We start from the raw sequence: 25,913 nt of genomic DNA, 5'->3' as shown, positions 1-25,913 counted from the left end.
ATGGTGTAGGAATTACACCCATTTGTATATGTGGTCCCCCAATTTTAGGGGCTCAAAAGTATTTGGACATAATCATGAATTACATTGTGAGTTTCACTACTTGGTTGCAAATCCTTTGCAGTCAATGACTGCCTGAAGTCTGGAACCCATAGACATCACCAGATGCTGGGTTTCTTCCCTGGTGATGCTCTGCCAGGCCTGCACTGCAGCTGTCTTTAGTTCCTGCTGGTTCTTGGGCTGTTTTGCCTTCAGTTTTGCCTTCAGCAAGTGAAATGCCACTCAATTGGATTCAGGTCAGGTGATTGACTTGGCCATTGCAGAACATTCCACTTCTTCACCTTAAAAATAAGTCTTGGGTTGCTTTTGCAGTGTGCATTGGGTCATTGTCCATCTGAACTGTGACGTGCCATCCAGTGAGTTTTGAAGCATTTGACTGAATCTGAACAGATAATATAGCCCTGAACACTTCAGAATTCATCCTGCTGCTTTTGTCAGGAGTCACATCATCAATAAATACAAGGGAGCCAGTTCCCTTGGCAGCCATACAGGCCCATGCCATAACATGCTGCATAGATGAGGTGGTATGCTTTGGATCATGAGCAGTTCCTTCTCTTCTCCATACTCTTGTCTTCCCATCATTCTGGTACAAGTTGATCTTTGTCTCATCTGTCCATAGGATGTTGATCCAGAACTGTACAGGTTCTTTAGATGTTTTTTGGCAACTCTAATCTGGTCTTCCTGTTTCCTGTTTCCATCTTGTGGTAAACCCTCTGTATTTACTCTGGTGAAGTCTTCTCTTGATTGTTGACTTTGACACAGATACACCTACCTCCTAGAGGGTGTTCTTGATCTGGCCAACTATTGTAAAGGGGTTTTTCTTCCGTCATCCACCACAGTTGTTTTCTGTGGTCTTCCGGGCCTTTTGGTGTTCCTGAGCCCACCAGTGCATTCTTTCTTTTTAAGACTCTACCAAATAGTTGATTTGGCCACACCTAATGTTTTTGCGATCTCTCTGATTGGTTTGTTTTGATTTCTAAGGCAAAATTGAAGGCATAATGCCACAAGAACAAGCAGGAACTAAAGACAGCTTCAGTATAGCCTGGTAGAGCATCACCAGGGAAGAAACCCAGCATCACTGTCCAAATATTTATGGCCCTAACTGTATATGGTAGTGGAACAACTTTCACCTGTAGGCAGCATGTTAAACTAAAATTAAAGCTCAATGCAAGGTAATTATTTTGATTTGACAGGTTGATAAACAATAAACAGGCTTTTAATCTTAGACACCTACACACAACATGAGGTTAATGCACAACACTGTACAGGATCAAAACCACAGTAGCTACACACAGGTAAATTACATTAGATAAATGATAAAGTTCTCAGTTCAAGGTGCTTGGGTAATATCTAAATAGTTTGTATTATATTTCCATTAGGAAATATATCATCATCATCAGCCTATTGATTGAGGAACAAAATAATGCAACGTTTCCTAACCTTTGCATTGATTCTGACAACCTGTTTGAGTCTAAGACCTTCCGTATATATTTACTTCATTATGTAAAACAAATTCTGGTTACAATTTCTGGGGCAGAAGTTAAATTCATTACATTGTCTGGGGAAAGTGCTGATTAAAAGGAAGGCATTTAATCGCGGAGTAATTGTGGGTTTGAAAAGCACCAATATGAAAATCCTGTTTTTGTCTCAACATCTGCTGTTTTGAACAGTAATGTATGCTTTACAATTTTAAAGCTGTTGATTAGTGCAGTTGGCAGTGCTCTGGTTTCCATTGTACGGCGCAATAAAGGCTTAATAAATAAAGTACAGAACTGCTGAACACAGAAAGGAACAAAAATCATAAAAAGATCCATTTGTACCTGCATTAAAGTTATAACCTCCCTGATTCTTTTGATATCACTTAGCGATACAAGTTTCCCCTCCTTTTCATATGTTTATCATTCGGCGCTGAATGACTGATCAAGCAGAAAATAAGAACAATCCCAATCTATGAGGTTTATGTTTTCTGTTCACAACTTTATTACTCAGGGCTACAACCTTGAAACCCCCCCCCCCCGAAAACCTTTAATTTCTACATTCGTAGCACATTTAATTAATCCAGTTAGGACAGTACTACAAGGACATCTAAAAAAAAAAAAAAAAAAGTGGGAGAAATTAGATCTGCTAATCATCAGTACTTGAAATATGTGCAAATACAGGCAATGGGGAGAAAGAAATGAGACTCGGGAGAATAACAACACCCACCCTGACACACAGGGGAAAAAAAAAATACAACACAAACACAACGCTTTTACACTAATGAAGCTCAAGTGACATACAGAGGAGATGCCGGGGAGCAGCTCGGCAGTGCTGTGTGAAATCGCTGCTTTCTGGTGTACTCCAATTACTTCTAAAAGCTCTGCGCGAGGCCCGGGCTGGCAGCGGCTCATTTGCTCTGGCAGCTGCACGCCCGTTTCTTCCCAGGGAGACGGACAGACGAGATGTACTGATGCGCAGGCCTGCTGGCTTAAACTGTGTCCTTGCCCTAGGGAGAGACGACTCCGAATTGGTTTACAGAGCCGCGCGCTACTCTGTGGCAACTAAATTCCTACATGCAGTTGTTGTTGTTTATTTTACTCCCCCTTTATTCCCCAGTCTGTTTTATTTCATTTCCTCAAGTGACTTTCAATTCTTAGCCCTGTTTAAAGGTGAGAGAGTTTGTTCCTCGCTTCAGACAGGCACACGTCCAAAAAAGGGCGATTTTGATTTCCCTCTCCCTCTCTTGCTACTCCAATCCTGAGACACATCTGCATTCAAGCCAGGACCTCCCCCAAGTTACACTGTTTAATCATGCCGAGTTAAACGTGGTGTGTATTTTTGGCACTACGTGTCTGCTGGGGACTTGGCCGAGTCCACCAAGCTCATTTCATCAACTGACTTCGATGTGAGCCAAGGTCTGCAAAGGTAGAAATCTCAGAAGGCACGGGAATTAACCTACTGTGCAAAAGAATAGCCGTGTGTATAACGTGTGTGTATGTGTGTTTATTAAATAATGTGAGCTCTCTTGCTTTTCAGAGCAATAAATCACATAAATAGATTTTCTAAATTCAGAGTTTTTATGTATATGTTTAGTTTTTTCCCTCCAGGGTTATTTCTACTTTTAAAAAGATTCCCGATACTTGTATGATACTGGCGATAATTATCATTAGGGATTAATCTTTGTTCTCTGTGACTGTAAAAAATAAACGCTTTATTTCACCCAAGTGTGCAGATTCACATTTTCATAAGCAAGATATCAACAGAACCCCCTTCAATATTTTATAATTAGTCATGATGAGTCATTAAACTCAACACGGCATTTTCTGCTCAATGCGTGCCTCTTTCAATAGATATTCAGGACCTTTTCAAAATCAATTAGCTGGGAAAAGGCTAATTTTTTGCACTTCTGATGTGGAGTGTGTTCTGATACTAGTGTGGTTTTCTTACGGCAATCCCAACATTTCTGTTTTTCATTAAAAAGCGCTTCTGAAATAGCTCAAGGCACAAACGGACGCAATCGCACAGCACTGTCACAAATTAAACACGCACACACAGACACATACTTCGCAAGAACAGGGGAAGCATGAAAGTGTGTTTATTATTGGTACACAAGTTCAGTGTTTCTATTACACATTTCTCTGTTCCAGTAAAGTTTGATTCCTCTGTATTCTTCCCGCATTTAGTTTTTTTAGAAACTTGTTTTACTGGAATAATAATATGATGAACAACATGAAATCACACACAGTGCAAAGGGACTCAAGTGTAGCAAAGGAGGAATGAAAAAGTAGTGATACACAATATATATTTAAGATGTGTCTTACATTGTCTTTGAAATAGTTATATAGACCTTAGATATTCAGATAGTGGTAAATATATATGAATGGTTATGAGGTGAGGTTAAGTGATACAGAAGGTTTCAGTGCAAATCGTCCAGGACTTCCATGATTGTTGTTTGGTATCCATCTTTAAAATTATGCTCTTTGTTTCTAATGAGCTCTGCTGTTGCTGCTCTGATACTTTTTTGTTTTTGCAAAAGGAACGTCTGTTGATGCCGTTCAGCGTTCGTTTCACAAGACCGTGCTGATGTGTTCGCTATAAATCATGTGGCCATCGGTGTGGCCGATGCTGTGCAGATATTCCCTGCAGTTCAGAATAAATTGTCAAAATTTGCTCTGCAGGAGCTTCTGCTCACAGACCGTCCACATCACATGGCGCAGTCAGACACGGGTCTCTTAACCCATTTCCGGAGTAGCTACTACTGTGGAGGAGAGCCTTTGTGTACTAAAGCTTTGATTTACGGTCTGACCACTAATTGAATCCGTATAGCCTCTCCCAATCTCCCAGCTTTCCATACAATCGCATTCACCTTTGGGCTGCAAACAACAGCAGTTTTTTTTTGCCACAATGTGAACTGATCTCCAACTTAATGAGCCAAATAATCAATTACAGGCTAACTGGGAAAACATATGTTTGTGTTTCTCTCATTGAGCTGTTAGCTGGCTAGAGTAGACAAGAGTCCCCATGGGATGCATCTCAGAGATAGTAGCTCTTGATTTTTTTTTTTTTTTTTTTTTTTCATGTTTAATTTAATTGTTTTGTGTGCTTCTAAAGTCCTTGATGTTACACCGTCAGTTTTGTTTCATAAGCCATAGCAGTGACACAGGAAAGATGTTGGGACTTCCACATAGTCCTGTATTCAGCAGCAACATTGGACAGTAACTACTTGCAGTGTTATGTAACCACATTGGGGAAAAAATAAACTGTGAATGCACCAGACCACAACAAAAGGCAGGAATCTAAATATAGTGGGAATTGTGACATCACGCAAGTTTCCACCCAAGGTAATTCGGCCACTGAACAGACTGAAAGCACTTTCTCCTAATGTTAGGGGATCTTAAATGGACTCCTCTTAATTCTGCTGCTCAGGGTAGAGGCTCCTACAACGCCAGCTGGCCTCCACCTTCCACGCACTGACCCCAACTGTCAGGTCACATACACGCACTGTTGTAAAAACTGGGAGTGTGTTATGCTACATTCCCAAAGGTGCGATCTGCACCTAAATGTAGGACCTAGGTATCAAATGTCCTTTTCAAGACAGCTGACAGATTCAGGTCATGTTTTTGAATAACCTCTGAAGAATCAGGTTGTTGGTTTGTGTTGAAGGAGAGCGCCAGCCAAGTTGGGAAAATGTCCCTAGGAACCAACTTTTTAACAGTCACACAATTTAAAAAGTCAAATGTAAGCAAATTATTATTTCAATTAAGGGTTAAATTAAGTAATTGAGAGCTTGCTTGCGTAGGGGCACCTCCAGGACCAGCATTGAGATCCACTGGTGTAACACATTCTTGGACTTCATGAAGACATGGATACTGGTGACATTTCTTACTAAATCACTTTTTCGGGTAGTTTTTTCCAGACTTCTCAGAGGTAAATGTTCAAACCTTATAAAGTCTTTCATCCGTCTCCTGTGCTGAATACAAAACATATCCATTATAACAGTAGTAATAGGTGGGGATTTACTTGACTGCGACATGTGGCATTACCAGTTAAGGGTCTTGTTAATGCTGGGCTGATTCAGTCTCCTTCCCCCACACCCTTTCCCACAGGAGAATCTGGTTGATCTCCAAACTGCATCTCTCCGTGAGGCATTTTTCCTTGTCTGGCTGCTGTGCTTTGCTAAGCCTGCTTGAATTTTTTCTTTCTCCAGTGTTTTTGTTTTTGCATTGTTTGCCTTCTTTGTAGATTGACATGTTTTAAATTTTGTTTGGAACGAATAGAATAAAAGCTTCTTTTAAAGCTGCTCGTCCCTTAAGTGAATTCAACACAAGTCCCTATTATGAGCTGACTGATTTAGATTCAGCTTCATTATGATAAATGAGAGGTGTGGTGATAAGTGTGTTTTGCAGCTGTTTGGGAGAAGGCAGCCACAAGCTTCTGTTTTGTTTTCCTTTGCCGTCTGTCGTGTCACTTTCCCCGTCTCCTGGGCTGGTTGTAGACGTTCCTTTGACAGCCGACCTTTGAACCTGTCAGAAAGGCAGTGATAATCTTATAGCTCTTCCTTCAGGTTTGTTTCCTGTCTGTTTTGCTGTCCAAAGATAGCAGTGTCTTTGTGAATAAATAACCCCTGTTGACCTGTTAACTGTAGGGTTAGGTGGACTTCCACTGACATTTGTTATGACAGTCCTCTTTGATCTTAACTCCCTCTCAAATAGTTCAGAGTTTGGATTCCTCGAACTGACTTAATCTTTATGGTGGAAAATCTACTGTGGTCCTAATCTGGTTGATAAATCGTTTAGATTTTTTGTTTTGTTTGTGGCACTGAGGCCTCAAAGCTATTTCCCGTTACAATTGGACATTGGTATAATAACCTATACACAGAGAAATGTGGATCACAGGCTTAAACATTAACAAGAACATTTAAGGCTCAGTTTTCTAGTAGAGAAGTAGAAAGCTCAGAATTGCTGAGAGAGGCAGTTAAACGAGAACTCAGATCACAAAGTTAGCCCTGTCCGCAGTCCACAGTGATGGAGACGTGGTATAAAGAATGAAAGATCACCTCAGTAAAGCATCTTAAGACCAGGAGAGAATCAAATGATCTCGGCAACTGAGGAATTCACCTTCATGCTGTTTTTTTTTGAAGCAACTAAAAAGGCCGACCTCTGCTTTTGGTTGAGGTAAATGGGATGCAGATCTTTACTCTGCATCCCTGGAGAAGGAACTGTAATTCTGCTTAACAATCAATTTGTATTTAGTATAGCGCCCTTCGCAAGGGTAGTGCTTTACAGATTGAATATGAACAAACACATAAACAAATACAGAATAACTAAACAATCAACCGACTCCACCGGCAATCCAGAGCGTCAGGTGTGTCTCAGCAGCAGAATATCAATGAGACTGCGGTTGAACATCTCCACTATAGAGGCATTAATCTCATCCGAGAGTCTCTCCGGTGAAGAGAGAGCCGTCTATTTCAGCACCTTGGACAGGGCTGCAGGCACTCTGAACTGCGGGGGTGGGGTTTAGTCTGAGACCAGGAAGTGAGCAGAATTCATTTTAGCTGAGGAGCAAGCCTTTAAAAGATGCACCACTAAAATGCTTCTTCTACTCATGCAAACCATAATACACTGTTTCTGCATCAGCTTGTTCCTATATCTGACTTTTCTGGGGAGAAATCCTCATGCTTTCTCTGAAGTGACATTTTGGGGGTTGACGTTTATTTCATCTATAAGGCAAGATGCTATAGATCTAATAAAAACAGATACAGCATGCCTGGTATTCAAACACAGTCTTCTGTACTGCACTACAAAAATATAATCTGATTTTCTCCCATATCTTAGAATTTGATTTATAATTTTTTTAATCACCATTTCTCTCCCACTCGTATCATATCATTTAGACTTGAAACTGTCTTTAGAAAGTCGAGTCATTTCAGGAAATCCCTTTATTCTGCTGCACCAACCTTTTGATCTTACCCTTTGCAATGCCATCAATTGGACAGAAGAAACAATTGTATCGCTTAAAATAAAACATTCCCAGCAGGCTCTGAGTTGGAGAAGATAATCGTCCAAAGTTGAATGCACAAAGTCTGGGTAGTCCGTACCAAAAAAATAAATAAAATGGATTGGCTTTGAATCTTATTGCTATTGCTACGAAATTGAAGCCTTAAAATATATATACTGTATACATTGACTCAGCAAGACATACTTCACTGGTTTCTGAAGACAAACGGGTGCATTGAAAACTCAGACCAGGAGACTCGCTCTGAAGCTTGTGGGCTTCATACATGTAAGAAAAAAAGCTGAGATGAGAGAGTTATGGTGTATTGGCCCCATGTATTCCTGAAATCAATGCATCTTAAGCACCATATATGTATAAAAGACTCAAATATCCTGGGATCAGCCTTCATATAAAATATCGTCTGCAACAATTCTTTGGATTAAAAAGAATATACTGTACCAGATGGTCTCAGAGAACATGTTTATCCCCCTCTCTTGGTCCTGCAGGTATTAATAAGCTACAGAGTTCAATGCAACTTGAAATCTGAAGGGCCTGGAGAAGCATTACAGAGATTTGGAGAAGATATTCTGTTTATACGTCCACAGTCTAATGCAAGCCAGTTGTGTTGTGCTGTGATGCATCATTATGTGAGAACGTGTACAGATTGGAAATGGTAATCTTGTTGTATAACATTATTTTAATTTAGTGCTTGATTTAGCCCTGTGTTCAGTATTCTGCAATTATGGTCCATTTGATTGATTGATAGATTGATGAATTGATGGTTTGTTGCTTTGGTCATGGTAGTTTTATATGCAAGGGGTGGGGAGAGCACAGTGGGAGAGCAAGCTATTTTTGCCCCATCCTTAAGCGCTCACGTCACTGAAGTCAACCCAAGCAGACACAGCAACAGAGAATCAAAGTTGGAGAGCCATTTCACGACATTAAATAATTAGGATTTAAGAAGACAGTTTAAAGTCTTTGAACCAAACAAACTCGGGGATGGCCACTTCCTGACAACCATACGGTCATCTGTTGTTTTTGCTATCCAAGTCTTTATTAAACCAATTGACTCAATTCTTCGTCGTGAGAAGAAAAAAAATACATTTGTTTCTGGCATTTAGTGAGTGCCTTTGCTGACTATAATTAATACACCTGTGAGTTTTTTGCTTGCCAGGAACAGGAGTCCCTGAACTAGGCCACTTTCTAAGCAATCCTCCCTGAATGGGCATCTGTTTCTCAAGTAGAGGTGGATGGCAGGCTGATCAGCCCCCGAATGAGAGAGTGGAAGGAAAGTCCGTTGGTTAATTGAAAGATTTGTTTCTTTTTATGTCTTGTGCATCCTGCCTCAGTCTTGTGCAGTTAGGAAGTTAATGACTCCTGAACGTGTGTATTTGACTGCTGGACCGCAAACACCACTTGAGTTTCACTGCCTTGTGTTCACTAAACACTTACAGACTATTTAACCATTGCTGTGATCATATACGGAGAGGATATATAAGTATCGGTCAGTCCAGCTGTCAAATGTTTGTATTATTCCTGCTGCTTCTTATTCCTAGTGTAGTCTACTCAGAGCACACACATTTCATAAGAGCGTGGATCAAATATGGGCTCAGCACAGAGGTACAGGGCCTTCAGTTAGCAAACCTTTAAAAGCATTTGTTCTGACAGGGGCACCGAGGTTATGATCATAGTGCGCATAAAGAGGGTGAATTGTTTTTGAAAAACAAACCCTTTCCACCTGAAATTAAAGACCATTTTAGCTGGGAGTTTTGCGAGTGTTCAATTATGAAAGCATCACTTAGCAGAATGATTCATTTTTATCCTCGGCAAGACAAATCATCCTGCAGTGCGACAATTGTAATCACTGAAAGGTGTCATACCAGTAGGCATCATTATAGTGGCTCGTTAAGGCCATGGAAGCGAAAAAATATATAATGTTGAGATCACAGGATAAATGATCTCAGGATCTTGACATTACAAACCTTTTTTTGTCGCAGAATGATCAAGGAGGAAAATCAAAAGGACGGTGTTATAAGATGGCAAATTGGGACTAGAGACGCGAATGTGTCCAAGTCTATTTTAATCAAAGACTAACAGCACACCTGCAGCATGTTCTAACATAATTGATTCTTCTGTCAACAACTACAACAGACGGAGGTTACAGAGAACAGAAGGAAGTTTAACTTCAGGGGTTAAGAAAATGCTGTTTAAGTGTATAGCAGAGATTAATTAAGGGATGCACATACATGTTTTTGAGATGTTAATTGGAGACAGGAGAAGTGGAAAGCACTATTAATTTCCTTCAAAGACTCGACATCTAATTAGTTTGACGTTATGAGCGTTGCTCAAGTTGAAGTTGAGATTGACACGAAAGACCTGATGAAGAAAGTCAACAAGTTGTTTCTCTATTCGCTTTTTTTTCTTCTCAGGGAAAATAAACGTGTAACTTGATTAGAAACAAGCATGCTGATGTAGTCATGGAAGTATACGTTGAGAAGTTACAAAATTAGATTTGAATGAAAAGGTCCCTTCAGGCTACCAGAGTCCGACATTGACTCTGGTTGTGAAGCAACGCAGTCACTGAAGATGAGACACTAAATGGAGATCCTCCAAGAGGTAGAGACTTTCTTCGACACAAATAACGTGTCCTGTACCAAAGATAATTCAACCCTCTCTATTGCATTGAAAATAACTCTGGTGTTGCCACATGTACTTCTCTCAGCACACTGTAGTGTATTTACCATATCTACTAATTGGAGGTGTCGGGAGGGAGAAGACCTTGTGGCAAATACTCATCCCACAACAACAGGAAGACTCATCCTTCTGCAAATGTGAGCCCTGATCTCCCCTTCCTTCTCAACCATCATCTTAGCAGACCGTTTTCATTCCATTTCAATATCAATATCACAGCTGACTAGAAGAAAACGTGCATGTGTGTGTGTGTGCGTTTGTGTGTGTGCGTAGATCACGCATACTTACTCAGTTTCCTGATTTAATGCGACATGTACATCTCTGTTAAAAAAGTATATATACCAATTGATCATTACTCCTATCTCCTCACCATGCAAAGCCGAGGACTAATTCCAAAATTATTAAAATGACAAAGGGCTCTTAAACACAGTTAATTTGGGATCATTTTTCAAAAGTCTCTTGTAGTGCTAATTAGAAGCGTTTTAGCTTTCATTGTGTGGCAAATGTATTAAGTGCTAAGACAAACCATGGCATTAAGTTAATACATACTGTAGATTAATTTCCCCTTTCAAACACAGAGACTGGATTAACCTCATCCTGGAGAAGGTGAACATTGATTTTTAATACAGACGATTCCACATCTCTTCAGAAGAGGAGAGCAGTTTCAGTTACTCCCCTGCCAAGTCCCACAGTGACAAAATGAAATAATACAAAACGTACATGTATGAAAATGTTAAAATTAGATTTCTGTTACAACTCTCACCAGTTTCCTCAATTTCAGACTTTTCAGCTGCACACTAGTTCCAATTCACATAACTATGACTTTAAAAGGTGTCTGGCTAATGAAATTTTATTTTATTTACATATATACATTTTATTTATAATGATTACTTCATGACACAAAATCACTCTGCTTTTGGGATTGTATAGTAAAGGACCAGCATTGTTTACACTGCACATATATCACTGCATTGTAACCACATTATTTTGATCAAATGTTTACATGATTGTTGTCACTGTTGATTTCCGTATGCTTTTAGTGTATTTATTAAATACATATTTATTTTAGTGCTTGAAAGAAAATAAATGTGAAATATTTATGCTGAAGTACTACAAGAGAAGGCTGGTATGCTCAACGTGTTTGCTGTGTGGGTTTTTATTGCTGCGTTTTTCTTTTTTGGTACAGAAAGGATGTGCCATTCAAAAAGCATATATTCTGCAGCTGTTAGATCCACAATTTGCAAAACAACATCCTTGCCATATTATGAGGGTATAATTACATTTAAAAATTGCAACAACTCCCTCCTGGCTAAGATGCACAAAAACATATGGTGCGAAAAACTAGAAATAGACCATCTTCATCTCAAGCCAATGATAAGGCAAGGGTCATTCTCTGTTTACAAGTGTATAGTTTGATTTTACACAAAAAATCTGTTACAATCCTAAAGAAAATTGCAGAAACACATTGCCCCTCAGGCTTGTGGAAAACTTTACTTTTAAAATCTGTTTGTACCTACTGCAGTAGTGTGGTACTTCGCATTGCCATTGTTTTGTTTTATGAATATGACCCATAGCATAGCTTTTAAGTAAGATAGATTAGGGCGATCAGTATTTTAGGATAAGAGTGAGGCAGATGCATTTGTCTGGGTGTTGATACTCTGTAGCAGAGGGTTTTGAGGAACGAGAGTGGATTTTACACCAGTCTTCCAAAAACGGGCTCACGGACTCAGGCCAAGGTGCCATAATGTGTAGGGTCTGATTTGAGATGCATAGCTTTGCTGCTGGACTTAACAAGCTTTCCAGTTGACTGTTTAAATTCAAAGGAGCAATGTATCGCAGCCTACAAAAGTGTAACTCTAACCTTCAGTGCTTCCCAAGCTTTCCAGTCTGCTAGCCAGACTGATTTCCCATGACAACCAAATCACAGAGAGCACAAATCAAGCTATGGAGAGCAGCTGCTATGACTCGCCGGATAAAGTACAAAATGTCTTCAGTCAATCTTCGTATTTTACTCCCCGATAACACCGTATTTTCAAGGTAAATCCATATTTAATTAGACGCCGTGCGCGTTTAAGTGCCGCATACTTCATTAATAGATTGTTTCTCCCTGGGAACATTTTGTAGGCATCCTCTTATGTATTCTGTACACAGTCAACTCGCCTATCTTTGTAATTACACCGTTAAATGCATTGCAGTGGTGGTTATCCTGCTAATTAACTTAATTAAGATATGCCTCTTGTGTTAAAATAATCCTAATAATAAATCTGAATTTCATGAATGGAAATATGCTCAGTTACACTTGACACGGTTTGAATGGCCCACGACCGTCGAGAAGAAAGTTGGAGAGCGGGCGTCTTTAAATTGAGTTTGGAGTTTCCAGCTGTCTTATTGGGTTGTGGTTGAGCTGTGGATTCTGCAGGGAAATTAATGCTATTATGCATGATGTCGGATGACAGGTTAATCCAAACTAATGTGTCAGTCTCCGTCAGCATTGTGAGTGACCTCTTAACATCAGAGGAGGACTGGGTCTGCAATACAAATGAGCAGTTTATGGTTTTCGAGAGGGAGAAAAAGCTCTAAAAATAGCTATTCCAATAGTGCTCCTCAGCTTATATTCCGGGATGCGAAATTAAAGGGTTGAATGAGAAGTGAAAGGCACACTGATAAGTCTGGGAGACTCGCGCGGTGATTAGAATACCAAGAAGGAAACCAGATAAAGCGAATCTAGGAACCAGCGCCAGAAAGAGACGTGGAGTGAAAGGAGACGGGTGGGAGTGGGGGGGGGCGGGGGTTAAGAGGTAAATTAAATGATCCTCACAGCAAGCGCACAGAACAGACAGACCCAGATCAGACTACAGACAGTGCACAGAGGCTGGGAGACCGACAGAGGGAGTAGATGTGTATATTTCATCATCATCATCAATATCTTCAGCCTATATCGAGCCACTGCTGGGTGAAGGCTCCCCAAGATGTCTCCACTTGCTTCTACGTCCATTTCACAAACACACGTCCCTAACTACACGCAAATACTGATGAAACAAGCAATCGGCTACCGATCCAAATGCAATCCAGGTTCATGAGGTCTGTGGAGAGGGGGGAGCCAGTCACAGAAGGAACAGCAGGTCAGGCTTTTCCTCTGGCAATCTCCTTCCTCCAGGATTTGGGGAGGTGCAGGGTAGTTCGGGGGGTCTCTCGCTGCCCCCACATGGCCTCACTATTCAAATATATTTGTTTTAACTTTAAGATTTCCTTTTCTCCCCCAAAAGACACACTGCTAATGAAAGAGAACACTCTGCTATGCAAATATTGAGGCGGAATCAATCGCTCAATTTTCCCTCCTTTCTCCCAGTTTTCGACCATTGATCTGTAAGCCGTTTTCATCTTTCCCTCCGGTGAACTCGATCGCCCGGCGTTGATATCTGCTCGCCTGTGTTATCTGCTTGTTTGCGGGGGGTCACTGTGGCATGACCAGACAAATGCATATGCTGAATTGCCAGGAGACAAAATCAGGACCTCCTCTCACGACCCCCCACCCGCACACTCTCTCTCTCTCACACACACACACACACCCCTAGTGCAATGAGCCGTGAAGGACTTCAGATTGAATGATTTTTGACGAGATCCCATACAATCTATACTGAACCGAGCTACGACTTTCTAATTTTCCTTGGCCGGCAGAGAGGGATTTTTGAGTCCCCTGGGTGCTGCAGTCTCCGCTCCCCGGGAATGTGCCTACCTTTATTTCGTGGCCTAATCCCGTTTACATCACACTGCATATAGCAGCCCTGGTAGTGAAGTTACACTGAAGCGACAGAACAGCTTGTTGCATGAAAAGGATTCATTAAAACATTTTTTTTTTTAAATGACAATCCTTGCCCCAGGCGCACTCTCTCAAGAAGTACTAATACATTACAAAGACACTGATTGTAATCTTATTTTCTTAAAGTAAATTACTATGAATATATATGTGTGTATGTATAATATAAGTAGCTTAGATGTATTAGAGTAGTTTATTAATTCTCCCATTCTTTTTTTTTTTTTTGTTGTTGCCTCAGGTTAACAGTCGGCGCTGAATTAATATAGTTTAATTCCTAATTCTAAAAGCCCCACAATCTTCCACCAGGTGTTTTTTTTTTTTTTAAGATCTTTCATCGAAATACCCCTGGGTGTGTGGAGCTGTCTACTCTATATTGTCTAAAATACACTCTCCTTCCAGACTCTAATTTGGGAAGAGGTTTTGTGTTGATGAAGAAATTAGACTTGTACCTGCTACATCTTTGAGCATCATGAGGGAGTTGTGTTCATTCCTTGTAGTCACCCCTCTTCATTATTGACTTGTTACGTCATTAACTGTATGTCATCTGCTCGACTGCCTGCTTTATTGGTTGAATTATGTAGCTCTTAATTAAGCTGAGAAATTAATTAGTTTGGACTTTGACAATTGTTACCCTTCATTTCCTATTTTAAGCTTTCAAGGTATTTCAAGGTATTTTATGTATTTACTTTGGAGCGCATGAGTTTTGCTCAAGAATGGATGTACAGTGCTTTATTCTGCAGCATTAAGTTTGGGAAAGACACCATACGTTCTGCCTTCTCTAAGTACGGTTTACCAAAGGTCTCCCTTAAGCACTGTTTCATTCAGTTTATTTGGTCGCTTTGTTGACGTACAAACTGAAATAGATCAAATAAAATAACGAATTCCACCCCATAAATTTAAGTCACCAGGCATTCCAAAACCATCGACAAAATACCCAATCAGAATTAGATGTGGTATCTTAGACCTCCTAAAGGAATCCCGTGTTGCTTAATGTAGTAGTTACTAGAACAAGTTGTGTGTGGTTTTGGGCTTAATTGGTAGACTGACTTAAATAGTTGAATGAAAGTTGAATGAACAGCAGGAGACGATGTAAAATGGAAGTAATAGTTTGTCTTTTGTTGAAAGAAATCTCCACAGGGTAAAAAAGAGCACGTCCTTCACTAATGGAGAAGAAAATAGTTTATTCGGAAGTATTGTTTGAAATGATGAATGCCGGGGAGGGATTTCAAAGTGGCGTCCGTGTATGTGTGCAAACATTTGCCATTGGGAGGGAATCTCAATAAAAGTGGTTGTAGATAATGGAGTGTTTTGTCTTGTGTTTCAGTCCATCTGGGCAGTCTTAGTCCGTAAGGCTCTCAGGATCTTCTCATTCTTTCTCCACTACAGCCGCCTTTTGAGGCAGTTATTTGTTAAGTTGAGCAAATGAAATGTAGCGGCATTTATGATCATTGTCATGATGTTTTGCCCAGACATGCCCATGTCAATTACTCAATTCACATTAATATACAGTAGTAGTTACGTAGTTATTATATAATAAGTTCCCACATCTCCAGAACAGGAAGTCAAACACCTGTGATAGTTAGCAAGTAGGCTTTACACTGAAATAAAATGGAAGCTAACTTATGGATACCTCTGTTTTTAAAGACTGTTTGTTGGTTGGTTGTTTTTTTAACAGTAGTGATCTTAGCTTTAGACTGGATGGATTTTGTGCTTAAGTGTCCAGGTTTCTTCCATCTTAGACCAGCGAGGCACGGAGCCAAGGCATTTCACTGTTCTCTGCAGAGCTTAAGATATTCATATATTCTAAACAAAGCAAATCATGTGTGTTTAATAGGGTTATACTTTATAGCTGTGGTGTAGCCACAAACTCCCTGTTGAGGCAGTGGGACAAAGCTGCTCCAAGGCCAAGTCTTCTCTGTGTATAAAATAAGTGAATTTTTTAAGGAAACTTATAAGCAATGCAGCCAGTCTGCATCATGTTTATTAAAAAGCACATTATATTTACCCAACCACATTACCAGGGGGGTTAACACAGTGTAAACACAATGAAAGTTTTGGAAGTCTTGCACAGCTGTAATATCTGATTTAATTAAATGATCGAGCGGTAAGTGTTTAGAATTCATCAGTTACCATGGCATACCAAACCTGCAAACCTCCAAACCTCGTCTCCTGTTTACAGATTCCCAGCTTGCAGCTCGACTTTTCTGCAATAATATGCGTTTAAAATGTTAATCGTTTGCATAAACCCTAAGCTTTGCAGAAGTTAAATGAATTTCAAAATGAATCTCTCCTTTCATGAGTTGAAAGGTATTCCTCCTCCAGACTTGATTACCTTGTTTCTCCAGTTTCACATCGAGGTGCAAGAGAAAACCTCCCGAGACGGTAGATGTACATTTGTAAATCAATGAAGTTGGGCGCCTCTGTCTGTGTAGTTTTAATGTATCGATTGCTGAGCCAACATCTGTGAAGTGCAGCCACTTCTTCAAAGTGAGAGTTTCCCGCAGGTTTTGCAAGTTCAAATTTGAGATCTTTGATGTATAACACTTTAAGTTAAAGAAGGCATATGCTCAACATTATCAATTTAATAATTTACTTTGAAAGAGTGGATTAGCTGCATTTTGTCTCTTGCTTATTTTCATAATAACTTGATTTCCTATTATGCATCTGTGTGTGTGTGATTCTGTTGTTGATGTATCATTGTTCTTGGGTAACTTGGGTAAAAAAAATCCCTTTGAAGAAATTACTCCAACACCTGAAACTGCGGTTACATTAATAAGGCTTAATGCAGTTTATAAGCTGTTAATACACCATTAATAACAATTTATAAACACATTATAATTGCCTAGGTTAAAATGTGTGATGAGTATCCCTCAACAACCTTTAAAAGATCACAATGTACAAAGACAGATAGCTCTATTTAAATCAAATATAAAATATAGTAATATAATGAATCATTGATTTTAATTGATGTATGAATCTATGGGTATAATGCTGTCTTAAGTGACATATTTGTACCTTAATTAAGAGGTTAATTATGAAAATAACAGTCAAACCAGAAAGCAGCTTTTGGGAGAAATGTGATCTGTAAATATATATTAATTCATAGAGTTGGTTTTAAGTAAGAATATGACATTAGGTTAGTGGCCTGTTACTAAGTTGATAGTTTGTTGTGTGTATTGGTAAATTTGCTTTATTTACTACCCCTTAACCAGTAATTGCTCACTAATGAACCAATGCATTTTTGTCATATCTTGAGAATTCATATAAGGTTCATATCACTTACATTTCAATTTGTCACAGTAATGAGTCTGCAATTTCATTTTAATGAATAACTTGGGGTGACTTTTGTCAGTCACTATATTACTTCAGACCATTAGAGTCTTCCAAATGACTATTTCTATGGTATCAATTAAAATGAATGTGGAAACTTTAAGTAAAGTGTTTCCCTTCCAAATGTGCAATACACCCTGCTGCCTAAGGAAAATCAGAGTACAGTTGCCTCACACGGATTTTGAGAATCTATTTATGTACCACAATGCTTTGTCATCAGAACATGCCAACATTTGCAATTACAGAAAATAATGAGTAATCAACTCTGCAGTAACTTCATATTTTAGTGGATATCTACTATCCATTAATCTCTCTGAGAATAATTTATATCTCACATACTGCTACATGATTAACTCGTACAGGTGTTGACTCTCTTACAGCAGGCATTATCTCTGTCTCTATCTATCTCTATACAATATATAACCCAAATGAACTGTCAGATTGGCTTATTGAGAAACAATCTCGTGAATAGGATACATGCCATCTGTTGGACAAAGACAGAATGAAAATGTGTTCACACCTTGAATTCAGGATATGAGATTAATTATTATGTGAAGCAGAGGGATTGACATCAGTGTTTACAGGTAAGATCAGGAGATAGGTTACATACTGAAAATATGATTTTGATCATCGTTTGTCCGGATTGTTCTGTTCTAGAAATAGCAGAGATATCCATTTCCGAATGCACACATTGCAAGAGATATAATCTGATAAGTAGATTATGACGCAGAAACAAAAAATGGATTGCGTTGAAACAAAAGCAGTCGGGTCCTTTTTCTTTATTCCAAAACGATAACAGACTGAGATGATCCCGCAGACAGACATGCTTGATCAAGACGGTCTAAATGAATTACTCTACTCTGGAAATAACGCTTTCCTGAGTATACCATTGCTCGTCAATACAGAACATTCGGAGGGAAGGTTGCAGGCCAAATAATTAATCAAATGTAAAAAATAGGCTTTTGTAAAGTGGTTCTCAGAAAAAAATATCTAAAAGTACAGGGCTTTATTTTACTAAGCAAGGAATGAAACTGATGAAATTATATCCAGCTATTGCCTTATTCTCCTTCGTACAAAGCTTGCTGAAAGTCTCTGTGAGAGAGAGGCCTTTTAGTGATTAAGCACAACACAACCCATGGGGCGCGGAAATAAACCGTGCAGCAGGTGAGGTGCGCATTTGTGAGCACAGTGTAATTGTGACTCCAGAACAAATGTACTGGCATCATAACCATATGCCCACTGGTAACCTTTTGTGTGCAAAACCTGTTTAAATCCATTGCCTTAGTGCTCAAAAAAGACGTAAAATGTTAATGAACCTTTTTTAAATAAAACTTTAGCAGGAAACTATAAATTCCTGTAACACACAGGGTTTACACATATTTGTAGGCATACATTCAGTTCTGATTTGTCTTACAACACCAATAAATGGAGTTGTGTTTTTGTAGATGTGTGTGTTTGGTGTCTATGAAAGTTCTCTCTACATCTCTTGAGAAGAATACTTTCAACTTAAACTGCAATCACATCATTCCTTTCAATCAGGGCTGTGATATTGGAGTGAGACCTTGTGTATTGTTTGGAAGAGCGACAAAATAACTATTGAAAAACATGTTTACCGATACAAAAGAAGGTAGCTTTCACAGCCACTTCAAAACCAACTGTAGTTAAGGGCTCTAACAATGTGGGAACTTTATGCCAAAGAAAAGTACATTTTCATTTTTATATGCTGATCTTACAACTCATTTGTGGACTTTAGAGTGAATTAATCTAGAAGCCGAAGCGCACCCATAAACTGTTATTTTGTGGTTTTAGTGCAAGACTTTTATGTTATTTTATCCTGTCCAGAGAGTATTTACACCAATTTCAAATTTCAAAAGGCTGATCCGGACCCTGTACACCAGTTTATTTGTAAGACAGTCAACAACATTTTTCTTAGGCTAGAGAAGTAGTGACAGCTCACAGCAACACTGCGCTGAAGAGGTTTCAAGATGATTAAATATAGCGAAGAGAGGTCCCTTTACCTTTAGCAGGACGGGATGTTGGGCATAGCTAATTTCCTTTTAAAGGACTGCTTTCTGCTCATCTCTACCGGCTCTTCCTGAGTTGATTAGAGAAGTAAAAGGAGCTGTGGAGATGCAAACGTGTCCTAGTTATTTTAAATTTCTGAATGAACCACCAGCCTCTGGGAAGAAATAAAGTGAAAACATTATGGCTGCAGGGACGTCCTTTGCCATTAAGCATGTATTTCTTAAGCCAGTCTGGCGGTAAAGAGGGAAAGAATCTCTTCATCTGCAGAAGCAGAGACAGAGAGTACAACAAAACAGCAGAGGATTGTATTATAGAGCTTAAACAAGCACTGTAATGCATAAATGTGCCTTTAAGCGTAACACACATGGTTTCTAAAATGACGGTTTTGTTTTACATGTTGCTAAAGTGTGTAAGTAAGATGTATTGCACTCATAATAGCAACTTTTAAAACGTAACACTCACCAAATGATGGCAGATGTCAGAAGATAGCATGTGTGATCCTCCAGGGGTTCAGGATGTGTTGTGTTCACAAATTCCTGGAAAGCAGAGAAACTGTCTTTCACAACAACAAACAAACAACCTCACAACAACATATGCCCTTTGTTAAAATCCATTATCGAGGTGGGGGATTACATATCCCATTTGTTTTGATAATACAGTTTATATGTATAATGAAATCTGCCCCATCTTCCAAGCTGCATAGCTGTGTGTGGTTCGCACAAATAAAGCGTAGCCTTAATTGTGCTCCCGAATTGGCCTTCTGCTATTGTTTTTTTTTTTTCATCCTGCTTTATTTCCCAGTAAATTCAGTTTGTACTTTGCTGTTGCTCACCTACTAGCACTGATGTTATCACCAAATCCTTGGCTTTAATCAAAGTTCTGCCATTTACGCTGATATGACCATTTGACTTCATTATTATTTTATTCTGTTTTATAACAGCTGTTTTCAGATAATACTTTTCCGGATAAGTAAGCTTACTCGCTGTGGCTTTTTTCTTTGCCTTATTAAGAGGGGGCCTTGAAATATTGAGGCTGTAGCACAATTTGTGAGTGAGTGTAATGCTGATGAATAGAAAGGGGCTCTGTGTATAAGTACACAGTAAATAAGCCTATCTGGAAACTGTCACTCAAATTGCACAGCAATCCAAGCAGGGAAAATAGGCTTTGAATGTGCTGTATCTGCAACATTAAGGAGAACTACACATACGACCTGAAACTATTGATTTTTGTACCCGTCAGCTCGGTAATCAACAGATTATGCGGATAGGCTTTTAGCCTCAAGCATACTTACAAAAGAAATGTAAAGTTGTTGTATACATTTTCTATTCACTTTCTTTTAGAGTAAAAGACACACAAGACAGAAGAAGAAGGGGACCAAAGACAGAGCCCAGATGCCTTCTGTTCGATATGTTAATAGATTCACACCCTAGCGATATATGTTAGCCCCAGGGGAGATTTGAAACTAGAACTAAATGTTTATTATTAAATATCAAAAGTAGTGGAACAAATCCATATGGATCGAAACCCCACTATTACTTAATGTGACCATGGAAAATACAACCCATATAAAAGCTCTATAAGAGAACAGACTGGATTTAAACAATATAGATATGAACATTGCCCTGGGTCATCTTACAGTTGACACTGAAGCACTCCATAGGTTTAATATCAGTGGAGGTTGATATGAAAATTATTACAAGAAACCAGACTGGATTAGTAATTTTAACAAAAAAAAGTTTAACAAAAAAGTTTAACAAAACGCATTCAAATCTCACTAGCCTTTCTGAGTATATTCTGTCATTTCCGTAATCCGGTAAAAGTTTGAACCAGGGGATATTAATAATAATATCATTAATATTCCTTATTTTCATAAGTTGCATATTGCAGATTTAAAGGGAGGAACATTTAATGTTTGTAAGCCGTATTAAAACAAAGGGCCAATGTGTCCGTTACATTTGGGATTACGATGCCAGTTTTCAGTATTAAACCAAAAGAAGAAGAACAGGTCCAGTCCGTCTTTGCTGCAGAGCTGATCTTATTAACAAAGGAGTCGTCGCACTACCTGTCCGAGTGGGACAGATGGCTATCTTGATTGGAGCTGAAATCTGACCTCTGCAGCGACAAGGTCATGCACACATCTCTGAGCGGTACTAAAAATATAAATAAATATATCTTGTCTGTCTATGTAGCTTAAAAAAAGTGCATGTACAACGGATAGTGAATCTAAAATGTAGTGCAGTTCCAGGTGTTGTGTGGAGATGTCAGCGATTTGACACACTTTTCAGCTGATTTTCTGTAAGGCTTCACTGTTATTATTCGGAAGCATATTATTACATCCTCTGTCAAAACAGTTTCTTACAACCAGAGGGTCAAGCTCGGCTGGAGCCATATTATCGAAATGTCATTATGTTCAAGGGAATGAATTGGCTGATTTTCTTTTAAATGGAGGCTAGGATCAGCTGTAAAGTAGTTGGTTGCGGGCAAAATCTGGTAAAGCAATGGTTCCAGATGGTGATTAACATATGCGCTGCGTTCCCTGAAAGATTTAATCCATCATGAATTGAAGTGGCATGATGTGGTGATGCCAGCTCAACGCAGAGAGGAGGTGGGTTTGTCAGACCCCACGGGAGATCAAAACAGTGGCTCTACAATGCTTGGATACCAGACCTCTATGGCAAGCCAAATTATCATTTAGAGATATGTCAAAATGCATTTCAAGATATCTTCAAATATGTAGAGATATCTCTAAATCATTTCAAGATATCTTGCAATCATTTAGAGATATCTAAATAAAGTGCTTTTTGCAGATCTCTCTAAATGATTTGAAGATATCTCTAAATGATTTGCAGATGTCTTTAAATGATTTATCTTGAAATATTTGAAGATATCTGGAATTATTTGAAAATATCTTGAAATATTTGCAGATATCTTTTAAATAAAGATATCGCTAAATGATAGTTTGACTTGCCATAAACCTCCCAGTATATGTTCACACCAGTAGCACTTTCACAAGACAACCTCTGGATTTCTCTGTTACTTTGCAAATGCCAGATAGAACCAGGTCTCCAGTTTTCACTTTTCTCTATAAATCTTCGAGACTGTGAATTGCCAACAGCCAGAGGAATAAAATCAATATTTGTATGCTAACCTGACTGGATTGACGTAATTTATTCAACAAATGCCATTCGGAGCTAGATCATCTTTCTTCCCCATGTTTTCACTGAAAACAGCTTGGTTTGGAGAGTCCTCCCCACTTAATTTCTGGAATATGTTGCCCAGTGAAATACAGCTGGTTAGATGTCTAGTTAGGAAACCCAGATTAGGATGGATTGTATTTTGCTGTTTGAAACAGCTTTAATTTTCTTATTCTATCTCTTTATCAGAACCAGGACTATTGTATCAGCTGCCCTTGATTCCTAGGGTCTCATCTATGTAGCCTTCGGTAGTAGGTACCAAATCTGCAGCAATGCTAAGGGTAACCACATTCATTATCGAGGACGTATAGAAGATGGAGGAAATGAAATCATACCATTTCATTTCTACCTCAGCTTCACTTCAGAACAGTTGCCACTTTGTCAGACATCTCCAAATCGTTTTTTTTCCATGTGAGAAATGAGAGAACCCAATTTTTCATGCAAATGCCCGTGGGTGGGCTGCACAGCATGCATTTTTAATTGGTAACGTGGAATTTAAAGTAAAATATAGATCCACATGGGTTTACTGGACAGAGCTCAAGAATGAGTTGTTTGTGATTTCAGAGAAAGGGTTCCAAGACTCTTCATTTATAATTTGTGGGAAATTACAATCTGAGCTGTGTAGGGATTTCTAGGTTTGAATATTTTACTTGTTATTTTGGAGGGTTTGTTTTATATTCCATTTTCTTAAATTAACTGCAACCAGTCCAAGACAAAACCATCAGTGCTTCGTTTGAGAGTTGCCATATGTTACCATCATAAATACTGGAGTGGAACATGCTGTCTAATTCTGGGAGGTGTGATTCTGCTTTTTATGCGAACAGCCAGACGAATGTGTAAATGTGTGTTGCTTGTTCTCAGTACCTGTCATTTGCTCTTGGTTCCTTCCAAGACTCTTCCCAGGTGGAAAGAGGTGTGTGCGCATTAAAGGAGCTAATTAAATGATGCTAATTTATTCTCCTCCGCATTGATAAGAATTCAGAAACATTTCCCCAGGTCATTGCAACACGGAGACAGCATCACGTTCGCCGATTTTGTCATGGTTCAGTGAGGTTTGCTTAAAATGCTTCACACATTTTACTGTGTGAATATGAAAGCCTTACTGACAAATGATTCCTGTTTTAGAAAAACAAAAAAGGCAAAAAATGAATGATTACATTAAAATATATATATATATATATATATATATATATATATATATATTTGTTTTTCTGGTAATTTAACATATATATTGGTTGTCATAATAAAAATAACAATAGTATTGTTGTTATGGTTGTTATTGCTTCTAATAACTTATTTGCATAACTGAATGCTGTAATAAAGCTCGAGTCAGAAACAAGGTAAGGAAATGTAAATCAGGCAGGTAGAATTTAGCCCTTACAATTAAGACACCAGTTAATTAATCCCAAATAGCCAACTGACTTGCTGTTGATTACACAAGCCCAGTGTTATTTCCCCTCTGTGACAAGTATGGGCTTTTGAATGTGTTTTCCCATTAGTAAACTGCAGAGAAGAGTTGGCAACTTCCCTGCCACCCTGTCAAGTGCAGCAGTAATCAAACGCTCTCATCTCATATTTGTTATTGGAAGGGAGGGAGGCAAAATGATTTCTCTCTGTGTACGTTGATTTTACGCAGTAGAGACCATCTACCTCAAGTATCAAAGTGCCAGTGTACAGATTAATGGAGTAGAATCCCTCAGGATGCCTATTCCTGAAATCACTGAAGGTCCCTCTTTGCTGTTTCATGGGCAGTTACTTGGCATGTCAGCCAAAATCCAGAAGGGAGCGACATGCATCATTTCAAACGTGGAAAAGGAACAAAACCACGACTGTGATCCACTGCACAAACAGCAAATGCCGCCACTCGGGGGTGTCACATGATTAATGATCCTTTTTTCCCTAATGAATGCAGTGTGAAAGTATTACTTTCACACACTCCGCCCACGGAGCGCTTACAAGTTGCCACACAAAGGGAAGTAAAAAAAAAAATAATACTCCTCACCTGTTATTATATTAAAACCGCAGTTCAGCTGGGGAGTTGCATCTCCATGAGGACTGCCCATCACCTCTTGTAATTAGATGAGCATCTCTGCTCAGCATCACCTAGGCATCCACGTTTCATTATCTGCATTCTTAATCTCATTATGAACTTGGCACACCAGCGCCGAGATGAGGAAGGTACAGGCTGCATTTCTTTAAATAGACATTAATTTAATCTGGGAAATCTTTAATTAGCAGACCGATAAGAACGAAGAGAATGCTTTCATGATACGCTGTCAGTAATTCAACTAATGTTTCTTTTCTCTTGTCTGTCAGAGTATAAAACCTCTTGCGTCTCGCAAGCAATACGCCCTGCCACCTTGAACTCTGAAGAAGTGTTTCCATAAACACTGATTTCACTTTGTGTGTCTAGCCTGTCTTGGTGCTCATGTTCTCCATGATTCATTGCTATTGTTTCTCTTTAGCTTATGTGTCATTCAAGGGAACGATTCCAGCAATAATGGCTTCTGACAAGTCTTCTGAAAATGTATTGCGGGGAAATGTAGACAGGGAGGACATTAGCACTGTACTCGGCTTGCACACCCATGAGTTAAGCATTATGGTGCAACAATGACCAATGTGCCCATATCATTTCCTCTCATTATTACCGAAATATCTTGAAATGCATTTTGAGATATCTCTAAATGATAATTTGGCTTGCACGTGACGCAGGCAACATAACGCACCTGGTCAAATTAGAAACGCTATCATTTCTATTTAGAGTTTCTCCTCAAGTTGCTTTCCCATTGGGAATCCCATTCCAAATACATGTCCTCAATGCATTAATCAACACTGTTGCATTTTAAATGTTTTGTATTTAATTTTATAGACTTCAGAAACTAGAAACATTGTGGTACCATTACCGTGTATGATATCTTTATCTGTGACCATGGGGATGTAAAACGTTACACAATGCAGAGGTATTTATTTGATGTATTTTTCACGATTAATACAATATAATGCAGTGACAGACAAGGTGGAGCAAATACAATACAAAATGCAGCTAATTATATGTGAACACGAGACATCTCTAAATGATAATTTGGCTTGCCATAGATGTTTTGTTCTTTGAATTGGGAGTTCAAATTCATATTTCTCCCTCCCCATTCGCTACTGCCTTTTGGCTTCCAAACATAGTTCAAAGAACATGTTTGTTGGTAATGGACTAAATAGGCTACCCGATATGTGAACAGTTATCTGCAGTACTATGCAATATTCATAATAAGCTGATTCCCTTTGCATTATCCCAGGCTTGGGGTTAATTGTATTATTGTACTTTTGTT

General features: G+C 39.0%; 1 long non-coding RNA gene across 3 annotated transcripts in view; it reads left to right on the top strand.

The window, feature by feature from the left end:
* The window catches only part of LOC136713390 (uncharacterized), a 173,360-nt gene that overhangs the window by 44,368 nt on the left and 103,079 nt on the right, over positions 1-25,913 (top strand). The gene's annotated exons all lie outside the window — the stretch shown is intronic.

The sequence above is a fragment of the Amia ocellicauda genome, chromosome 18, assembly GCF_036373705.1.
Source record: "Amia ocellicauda isolate fAmiCal2 chromosome 18, fAmiCal2.hap1, whole genome shotgun sequence".
NCBI lineage: Eukaryota > Metazoa > Chordata > Actinopteri > Amiiformes > Amiidae > Amia > Amia ocellicauda.
Note: the sequence above shows the minus strand (reverse complement) of the source record. Positions and strands in the feature narration are given on the sequence as shown.